This window comes from Elephantulus edwardii, unplaced genomic scaffold (assembly GCF_000299155.1).
Source record: "Elephantulus edwardii isolate Elephantulus edwardi_28Jun2011 unplaced genomic scaffold, EleEdw1.0 scaffold00113, whole genome shotgun sequence".
NCBI classification, from domain to species: Eukaryota; Metazoa; Chordata; class Mammalia; order Macroscelidea; family Macroscelididae; genus Elephantulus; species Elephantulus edwardii.
Genome location: NW_006399863.1, coordinates 582970 through 594432, shown reverse-complemented (window position 1 = coordinate 594432; position 11463 = coordinate 582970). Strand labels below are relative to the sequence as shown.

At 40.4% G+C, this 11463-nt stretch overlaps 1 pseudogene; it reads right to left on the bottom strand.

The window, feature by feature from the left end:
* LOC102876494 overlaps positions 1 to 11463 on the bottom strand; it is a 364038-nt pseudogene that overhangs the window by 235815 nt on the left and 116760 nt on the right.

The following is an 11463-nucleotide window of genomic DNA, read 5'->3' as shown; positions in this document are numbered from 1 at the left end:
ATTGTGGCTTTGTTCACAATAGTAAAGAGCTGGAAAGAATCAAAGTGCCCATAAACAAACGAATAGCTAGAAGAGCTCTGCTATATTCACACAATGGAATACTATGCTGCATTGAAAAAACAAGGAAATCATGAAGTATTATACAAAATGGGTGACCCTTGAGAATATTATGCTGAGTGAGATATCTCAGTGACAAAAGGACAAATTCTGCATAGTGCCACTGTTGTACAGTTGGACTGACATCAGGTTGGTGGAAAACTAGAAGGGGATAAATAATTTGTACTGCATTGAAACAGATGAGGGAGAGAACTTTAAAAGGAATATATGATTAGATATTATTGTCATTACAAGAATCCAGAATGAAAGCTGCATAGTGGAGTGGATTGGGGGTAGGGGAGTTCTTTAACAAGCATTGTTGTTTTTTTTTTTTACTTTTCAAAGAGAAAAATTAATGGGGGGAGTGGGCAGTGAGAAAAGTGTATAACAATGAATGAATAGAAAGTCAAAGTCTCTGTAAACTTTTATTAAAATTTAAAAAAATCTATTTGCCACTTAATTTGCATAACCTAAAAATGTAGTAAATAACCAAATGGGCCAGATTTGTATAGAAAAGAACTGAAGAGTCTTTTCACGGCAAGGAATATAAATTATCATGTAACACATTTGGGAGGTGAATGAAGAAGTCCCTCTAAAGAGCCATAGTCATCCACTCTCTGAGTAAATCCTGGGATTCCTTTAAGACACTCCGGGTGTTCACAAGTTTTATCAATTTGACCTGTCATTATGTGGAGCTGATATTTGCCTCCTTGTAGACACACAGCCCCAGATCTGCCATCTGGAGCCACATAGAAGATAGTTTATATCTTTTCCACTTGTCAGCACTTAGGCTATTTAATAATATCTGCCTTCCCTACACATTTCACTACCCTTCTCCATACATTGTCTTTACCTTTTCTGTTCTAAATGTCTCTATCATCAGCCAGTCCCCAAATCACTGCTCCCAGACTCTGTTACCTAATCACCTTTCTTTCAATCTCTTTCTGTTTGTTACTCTCCCTCTTGAAACTATGTTCAGACATAACTCCACATTCCCAGACAATTTCTACTATGGGGCTTCTTTAGCCCTCATTTTCTATTGATGCAGCAGGGGGAATGCAATTATATTTTACTGCGCTCAGTCTCCTGCTGTCCCTGTTTCCCACCCTCCAGGACTGCCTGTTTGCTGCTTTTCATAAACAGATGCATAATCGAGAGCAAGTGCTCCCATCAATATAAAGAATGGCATCCCTCATCATTCCATCATTTCCGATTAAGATCACAACATTTAATGTGCATTAGCTTTTCTAACAACAATGCTTGAGCAGTGCTTCATGATTCCCTTGTCAGTTTCATAGCATTGCATTATGATGTACTCAAACTGAAGAAGCAGTATTATACAGAAAGGACCAAGAAACTGAGAATGGGGAATTAAAGGCAGTGATGACGGTTGGAAATCTGACTCCTGAAAAGGAGACTAAATGGCAGAATCCCATTACTTTGAAATTTGGGTTCCCTCATCAACTAAAGGTGTAATCTTGGCATGCTGTCTCACGTGCCTTAGCTTCAGTGTTCTCATCTGGAAATGTGGCTCTCAGACAATTCTTTGATAAAGCCATTTTAGCAATTCAAATTACAAAACATAATGCATGAAAATGACTGTATGAAACACAATGCATACAAACTTCGTAAACAAACCAATTTAAAAAAAGAATTAAAGAAGGACTTACCTAGAAATCCTACAAAATTCTAGATAATGTGTGTAGCTGATACCTCTTGAGGAAAGGCTGAATTTACCTTGTTAAAAATGTATCTCTATTACTTAGCCCAGTGCTAAAATATAGTTGTTCTTTGTTGTTGAGTTGAGCAGGACTCATAGCAACCCAAAGAACAAAAGACCTGAAGCCTTTCTATAACTATTGTTTCTCAAAGTTCATAAAGTTTCCAGAGCATGTTGTTCAGGAAGTGGATGCCCCTCCTGCTTCTAATAAAATAGACTTGCAACAAAAATTTTTAAAGTTTTTCTGTGACAATGACATACGATATCCTCATTATTATTGTTAAAAACTCTGATTCTGATTTCTAGGTCAATACTTTTCATTATACTACACTGATATTTAAAAAAATAACTGGTAATGACAAATACTACAGAAATGGTTGTTGTTGTTAGGTAACGTTGAGTTGCTTGCGACTCATAGCAACCCTATGTACAACAGCTACTCATCCCGATTGCCCGTCACCAAATCAATCCACCTCTCAGAGGGCCTTCCCTTCCTACGCCTGCCCTCCACCCTCCCAAGCATGATGTCCTTCTCCAAGGACTAGTCTCTCCTTACAACATGACCAAAGTATGTCAGACGAAGCCTCAGAATCCTTGTCTCCAAGGCGCAGCCCAGTTTAACCCTCTCCAAGATGAATGTTTCTTTTCTTAGCAGTCCATGGTACCCTCAGCACTCTTCTCCAACACCAAAGCTCAAAAGCATCAATTCTCCTTCTATCCACCCTGGTCATTGTCCAGCTCTCTGACACATAACAAGTGATTGCAAAGACCATGGCCTGTACCAGACACACCTTAAGTCTCCAGAGACATATCATTGCTCTTCAGTACTTTAGAGAGGTCCCCAATAGCAGACTTTCCCATCGTTAATACATCTTTTCATTTTCTGGCTGCTGGTGCCAAGAGCGTTGGTTGTGGAGCCAAGCAGACTAAAGCTGTGAACAGTCTCAAACTCTTCATCATGCATCCTGATGCTGCCAATTGGTCCAGTGGTGAGAACCTGTCTTCTTGACATTGAGCCTCAGTCCATACTGAAGGCTGCAGTCCTTGACCCTCAGCAGCAACCCTTCAGGTCCTCGTCAGTTTCAGCAAGCAGGGCTGTGTCATCTGCATAACGCAGATTGTTGATAGATCTTCATACAATCCTACAGAAATTCCACCAATCCTACAGAAATTCCACCAATTCAACAGAAATTGTATCAATCACTAAATAGTTAATATATACAAAACCCACAAATTCTATATCAGTCTGTCATGCTATGGTAGCTTGTATGTCTCTATGATGCTAGATGCTATGCCACTGTTGTTACTGAGTACTGTAGAGTCAGAACCAACCCTCCAGTGGGTTTTCAAAGGCAGTTAATCATACAGGAAAAGATTACCCATCTTTCTCCTGCAGAGCATCTGGTGGCCTCAAACCTCATGCCTTTGGTATTGCAGCACAGCTTCTTGCCACTAGGCCACCAAAGCTATTCTAGTACTACTTAAATACTAATAAGGTCTCTGATGATAGAGAGATGGAACTTTCAGACTAAGACAAACAAAAAATAGGTTCAATTGATCTATGTTTGAAACCCAGCCAAAGAAAACTTTATGAGTCACAATAGAATTTTGCACTGTACAGTGCTGGAGGAAAATCTCCTCTAGGTGGGAGGCACTACAAATGTACAGTGCCTGCAACAACCAACTGAAACATGCCAATGATAAGAACGATGGCATAGGACTGGATGACATTTCCTTCTGTTGTGCACAGGGCTGCCAGTATTCAGAGTCCACTCCATTGCAACGAATGAGTAAAAACCCAACAATGTACCATAATAAGCATATCAAGTACAGTATTCTGCATATATACACCCTTTTAAAGAATTTAAATACATAAAGGTGGTGTAAATTGTACAATGTCACACAATAGGTAGCACTAGGATGTGAATGAACATAATTCTGTGTCTCTTCAAAGTAGAGCTGCTTCTTCACAGTCTTGGGCAACGAATATTGCCTGTAGTGGTAATTTATAGGAAATCCAAACCAAAACACTTACTGTAATATAGTGAATTGCTTGATATACTTCTCCCAACAATAGTTATCCATTTTGTGATATATTGTAAATCCTAGCCACTTTGTGCTTAGGATCTCATTCTGGAGTATGTTGTCTGTGGTGCTGGTGAGGCAGGATTAGAGAGTGATCTGTGTACTGTGTCTCGAGTTTGCACTTTATTACACAGACGGTATGACCTAAGGCCCTTGGGTTGTGATCTGTAGCCCATGTATATGAATGTTTTGTGTGGGGTCAATCCTTTTTTGTGTAAGATATAGCATTTGAGTTGATCCAGCTGTCTTGCCAACTGCTTCCTGCCTTTACTGGCAAGCCAAACAATTTCTACTTCATCAGCCCGGGTGGCCTCATGAGTCAGATGATTCCTCCAGAGCTCAGTGCCCATCCATGGATTGGGATCTGCCATCTTTCACAATCTCATGAGCCATTTCCCTGGATAGTCATGATTTCCTGTAAGAAGGTGCATCCAATTATGGAACCCAATGTCAAAGATGGGAGGAAAGGGCTGACGGTAGGAGGATTAGTCGATGGTAGAGAGGGTGAAGTGGTATAGCAGCTTGGAAAAGGTGGGCCATCTTGCACCTCTACCTCAGAGAAACCAGCTTTATGGTCATCTTTGAAGGAAATTATTCAGGCAATTGTCTTACAGTATTCCCTTACGCTGAGTTTCTGCTACAAACAGGTAGGGGAGAGAAGTCTGAGTTGCTTCATCCTTGGGATTACAGACACTTTCTGAGCACACACACAAAGGACAAAATGAAATAGGGACAGAGAAGGCCACATACCAGCATAACACTGGCTAGTGTCTAAGCCTGTTGGAAAGGTAGCCTTGCAATTTCCGTAACAAGCACATTCAGAATATAAACAAGATTTCAAGGTGACTGCTTAGCCCAAGAAAAGAGTCTTTTCAAGCACTTTTAACACCACTTTAGCAGTATTCACTTGTATATAAATCATGGCTAATTTATTCATTAAAATATCCTGTACTTGGCAACATTTTATTAACCTTAGTTTATGCTAATAAGAAAAGTGCCTACACATATTTTTTTTTTGTAAATTTAGCTCTTTATAATGATTCCATAATTTGGAGTTTCTCCCAAGGAGGAGTAAGCTCTTATCAACCTCCACACCCATTCCACTTCCAAGGAAAATAAATCCAGATTATAATATTACAGGTATAAAGGTTTCAGAAAACCCAAATTTAGGAGAGAGACCAGCCTCAAACTTAGCTGTGAATCAGAATCTCTTGGGAACCTTTTTGTGCTTAGATAATTACTGATTCTTGAGCTCCTAATCAAAGTTATTAGATTAGAATCCCTAAGGATGCGACTTCCTGGGAATGGAGAATTGTAGCAATTTGTCCATAGACTAGCAATGAGTTATCTCTCACTGTACCATTTCCATACTCCACAGGTCCACTTGAGCAATTAAAATGCAAAGCTCATTGCTATCAAGTAGCAAGTGACTTGCCATTGAGTTTCTGAGGCTGCAAATAGCACAGGAAATTGCTTCTATTTCTCCCTGAGACTTGCTGTTGGATTTGAATCCACAAAGAGGCTCAGACTTTGCACTAGCAATGCACCTCCTTACAAATTGTGCCACCGGACCTCCCTACTTGACCAAATGGCAAAAAAAACACACAAGTGATAACAATAACAAAAGAATAAACCCCACCACAAGATGAAAAACCCCAAACCTCAACAAGGATGAGATCGAGAAAAGTTATACAAAAGGCATAATAATCAGTTACCTCAACGGATCCAGTCCATAATAGAAAAATAAATAATAGATCTTATTATTAAATGCTGATTTTTGTCATTTGTTTTTCAAATCTAGGTAGCCATTGTCCTGCTCATGGACTTCAAAGACACTTTAAACAGAAAACAGATGCATAAGTTTTAGGTATATTTTAGACCAGGTGGGGATAATCAAAGTTACATCTGATTCATTGACAAGCAACTCAAATAAAAATTACTTTTAAATACTTATTCTCAAAGGATTAGGAGTGTTGAATGGATAATTAATGGGATACTTCTTTCCTAAGACCAAAGGCAGGCATTGCTAATCAATCACAGCACTTTTCTGTTTCATCCAGAAACAACTTCAAAGTCCTTTCCCCCCTCAAACTCTAAGAAACCCCTGCCATGTGACAACATGACCAGTGCCAACACAGCACCAGCTTGAACCAACAGTCTAGTGTCCTTTGTCCAACGGAATATGCACATAAACCAATCATTTTAACTTATGTTTTCCAATAACGTGGTCCATCACACACCCTGCATGGCTTTGACACCAACGTCTCTCATGTAGACAGAACCCTAAGAGCAGATCCCCTACTCCCGCTGATTGGTGTTTATAGTGACTTCCCATTTGCATATTCAAATAGACATTTTCAAGACTCAGGTCAGTGTTAAATGCTGACCATGATTATACTCATAACTTTTCAGCCCCACCCAGTTTCTCCTGGTGATAATCCAAAATTGTACTTGGAATAAATACTATTCAGAGACACAATCTGGGTTCCAAAGTGATTTTAAAGGTAAGTAAAGCTTTCTTTAAAAAAATAAAATAAAAATTGTTTGTTAATCTCAATCTGAGTCATTTCCAGTATTGTTGGTATTCTCCCACTGAGACTCTAGATCTGAGTAATTACAGGGTAGAAATTGCCAGAAAATGTGGTTTCTTCAGGGATTCCTTTGAGAAAGATTTATTATCATTAATGTTCTTAAGTTTCCATAACGTCAACCTTGGTTCCTTAGCCTCTGCCATCACTTCCCAAACCACACTCAGTCAAATTCCACTTCAGACCAGATCTGGGGTGAACCCAGTTCAGCAGATTGATTTCATCACCCTGACAGCCTCTATGATCAAACAGTAAGATTAGAGAGAAGAGACTCACCTCATCATAGATTCTGTCATTCCTGCTGAAGTCTCCGGCCTTCCTGGGAAGAACATGGACATGGACATGCTGAAAAGGCACAAGAAAGGGAGAGAAAATAAAATGTGATTATCTCCCTATATGTTTTTGCAGGTTTGACAGTGATGCCCTCATGAAGTCCAATTACTCCACCTTGGTTCCTGCTGGATTAGTTTTCAGAGGAAAATGATGTTCACCTTCAGTAACTGTATCTGAAATTTGCTGAGAATAGAGAGACGCCAAACAAGAGCAAACGGCTCAGTGGCATAAATGAGGGCGCGAGTGAAATGCCAGAGTGTTTCGGGGGCCCCCATGGAATTATTCATAGTTGTCAGTCTTGGTTGTATTTAGCTCAAGTTTTGAAATGACAGCACGTCTTAAAAGGTGACCACTGCGACTCTGAAACTGACAAAGAAATAAGAATTGGCTCCCAGAGAACTGCATAAGCAGACTAGGAGGTGTGATAGGTTGAGCTAGACAGTCAGGGCTTCAAATAGCAATCCTGTCACAGTAACATAAACAGTTCTCGTTTATTAAGCGATTAGTTCCTGCAGTAAGTAAAACCTCGTACTGGTATTGATGTTATTTAACTTTCTTAATAATCCCATAAAGCGAGTTCTGTTGTGATAGAACCAGTACAGGAAGCCAGGCCGTCTGATTCGTGTCCCCACATTCCCCACCGACAGATGTGTCCTTTGTAGACTCAGTCTTTTTAGCAGCCCATTAAAACACGTGGGCAAGATACACAGCCACATCAAGCAGATATCTTGAATCAAGACACACAGCATGTGATTCAATATATTCTTCAAGGATAAACTACCATTCGAAAGTTTTACTTTCCAAATAGTCTCAATTGTACCTGCACTGAAGTTAAACCCCATCCGTGCCCTTGAGCTATGTTCTAGCGTTTATTACAAACCATGGGGAAGAATGTGAAAATGAGAAGCATGCATATGGAGAGGCAGACAAAGCAGCAAACCTCATCTCTGATCACTTCTTGATAACCAACACTGGGCTCTGGGCCTCCTGGGGCCTCTGGAGAACAGGAGTGTAAGTGTTCCTGTGGCTTTGCTGCTCAAAGAAGGAAACGTGATCCAGTGTTAAAGTGGAGGCAGGGAGCGAGGTGATCCAAGGTGAACCCTGCAGAGATGAGCTTCGCATTACCCTTGTTCGCACAGTCCCCAAAGAGTGACATCTTCCTGCTCAAATATTCTCCAGCCGGTGATGAAATCAGTCACGGATCCTTCAGCAACTGGGACAAGTGTGTGTACTTAAGTCACTAAGGCAGAAGGAGCAGAGGGAGAGAGGGAGGAAACAAACAGGGAAATGAAATAATAAACTAGCCTTGGAATGAAATTCTCAGGAGAAAGACATGGAAGGAGGGCCCAGACTGGTATTCATTCAAGTCTCTGAGCTGACTGATATAAAATGACTCACACCCACTGCTTTCAAGCTTTATAACTCATAATGACCCGAAAGGGCAGAAGAGAACTGTCCTATCAGGTTCCCCCATAGGTGGGTGGTTCAACTACATCAATTGTTTTGTGGAAGAAAGATGGGTACTCTCTTCCTATAAAGATTCAAAGCATGGGAAATTCAGTGTAGGGTCACAGAGTTGGGTTCAACTGGACAGCGGTAGGGAAGCAGACTGCTACCTCTTTCCCTTCTGGAGCAGCTCAATGGGGCAGCAATACTTGGAGTCCCACTCATTTCTTAACCCAGTGTTCCACCAGCACTGCTTGAAAAAAATACACCAAATAAAAACAAAACCATTGAGCCAATGCCTTTGGTTAGCTGCCCAACACACAGTATCACCAGGTCTCCTTGCAAAATGACACAGGAGGAGGAAATAGTCCACCCTTAAAGGAGTCACACTATCTTTACTTCCAAAATGTGCTGCTGTTGTTCGCTCCCTTCTTCTTTCCCCCATCCCAGTCTATCCTTTGATCCTTTCTTTCTGCCACCCTTCCTTCAGGACCCTACCTTGTCAAGTGCGCTGGCATGGGTACCAGTTGCTTACTACTTTACCTGCTTTGTTCCAGAACATGGAGACTCATCTGACCGTGGCCCTGGGTTGTCATACTCCTATCCTTTTCCTTGCTTTGTTGTTCTCCACTACTGATAGGTCTAGGTATGAAGTTGTAGTGGAAGAACCACTTGGATCCAGTCCTAGTCCTCTTTCTTTATTCTCTCCCCATCATCTCATTCTCCGGGGTTCAGCATTAAGAGACTCTGCTGCAGGTTCTATTACCATCCGGAGCTGGAAATGCTACTCTCAATCCTTGGTAACCACTTGAAATTCACTGTGACACTGAAGACAGCAAACAGCTAACTGTCGAGGTGACTGTTCCCAAGGGCACAGATTTCAACTCTCCCTGGTATCTTGACACACATTCGTAAGTGACAGGCTGATCACAGAGTCCTCACACCCTCCCAACTTCTCAGAACCTCAGAACAGAGAAATAGTAAAGCCTGCTCAAATCTCACATACCTTCCAACAGAAAGGCCTCTTAGGATAAAAAAACTCTCTAAGAGCATATTTGGGCTTCATTTTTTTCCCCCATGTAAGGCTTTGATGATCATAACTTCCATGTGAAAACAAGTGAACAAACAAGTAAACAACATGGCCACTGAGTTGATTTGCATTCACAGTGACCCTATAGGTTAGGGCAGAACTACCCCACCGAATTTCTAAAACTATAATCTTCTTGGAACGAGGCCACCTCGGTTTCTCTTGCGATTAGCTACTGGGTTCAAATTGTGGACCTTTTGGCTGGCAGGTGAATGCTTAAACAATCGTGCCACTAGGGTTCTTTGACTGTTAACAAATCATCTATTTAATAACACACATCAACATTTTCCCAACGATTGCAATTAATCTGCCTGAGCTAGAAGAATTTTTTTAAAAGTCCCATCACACACACACACACACACACACACATACATACGTTATATGGTCAATTACATTTTTCACAAAGTTCATTAACTTAGTAAAGTATCTGAGAGGTCCCACATGAAAGACAACTGCTTTTTTGTTTAATCTAGCATTCAAAAAAAACTCTGGTGGCCTAGTGGTAAGAAGCTGTGCTGCAACCCCGAAGGCATATGTTCAAATCCACCAGCTGCTCCCGAGGAGAAGGATGGGCAATAGTCTCACTCTCTATTAACTGCTTCCGAAAATCTGCTGGAGTGTCAACTATGGGTTGGTTCTGACTCAACGGTAAACAACAACAGTACTCCAGAAAAGTAAACATTCTTTCTTTCAAATATCTTTTTTGCAATGAACAACTCTAAGAGCCTGGGATATAACAGTGTACAAGAGAAAGTCTCACCCCTTCTGAACTCAGATTTCAATGGGAGGTGCAGACCAAAAGCAAGCTAATGAGGAAATATATCATTTAATTCCAGATGAAGGTAAGTAATATTAAGGGAAATATGTACTGGACAGAGCTAAAGATTGAGCTTTGGGACACTTCAGCATTCGAAGTTGTGGGGAGGATGAAGTAGTAATCAACTTAAAGATGCCTTCAGGAAGAGGCAATCCAGAGAAGGTAAATTACAAACCCAAGAAGAAAGTTCAAGAGTGAGAATGTAATCATCAGGGCTTGAGCTTATTTCCATGAAAACTTAACTGAAAAGCATATGAAAAGATGCTCAGAATAATTTTCATTAGTCATTATTGAGATGCAAATAAAAAAAATCACCCTAAGATACAACTTCACTCCCATTAAGATGGTCATATTAAAAAAAAGACAGACAATAGTAAGATTGACATTATTATGGACTGTCAAAAGAACAGACAGATATATATGTTGGAGAAAGAACAGCCCGAGTGCTCCTTAAAGGCAAAGATGGTGAAGCTTCATCTCACATACAACTTGAAGCATATTGTTAGGAGGGGCTGTCTGTTGGGTAGGGACATCATAATTGAAAAGGTGGAGGGTCAGCAAAAGAGGCAGACCCTCAGTGAGACGGACTGGCACAGTGATTGCAGCAATGGGCTCATCGGATAGTACAGAGTTAGATCTGTTGTTCATGAGGTCACTATGAGCTGTACTTTACTTGGAGGCATCTAACAACAACATACTGATGAGAAGAGTCTAAGTAGTGCAGTCATGTTGGAAATGAGTGGGCCAGTTCCACAAAAAATCAAACGAAAGAATTCCCATCAGAACCCAGTGATGTTACTTCTGTGAAAACACACACCAAAAAAACCCATGAAAACATTTGTCTACACATTTAAATATGAATATTCATAGTAGCAGCACCTTAGTTCAAATTAGTAAAAAATACCAGAAATAATACAAATGTCCCTTAAGTGATAAATAGATAATAAAACTGTGATGCATCCAATGATGTATAATGGGGATATATAAAGCAATGAAATAGTGCTAAATAAACCAACTATACTAAGAGGAAGAAAATAGACACCAAGAAGGAACAAAAATTATATGATCTCGTTTGTATGAAATGACCGATATAGGCAGAATGTAGCCTAGTGATTGGCAGAAGCTGGGATTTCTGGGAAAGGAAATGGGAAGTGACACCTGATACAGAGGATTTTCTTTTTGTAGGTTAATGAGAATATTCTGGAATTAAAGAATCGTAATGGCCAGCTATGGATCAGCTTGAAGGTACACATCAACAAAATGGTTGTTCTAGAGAGAGTAATTTAAAAGC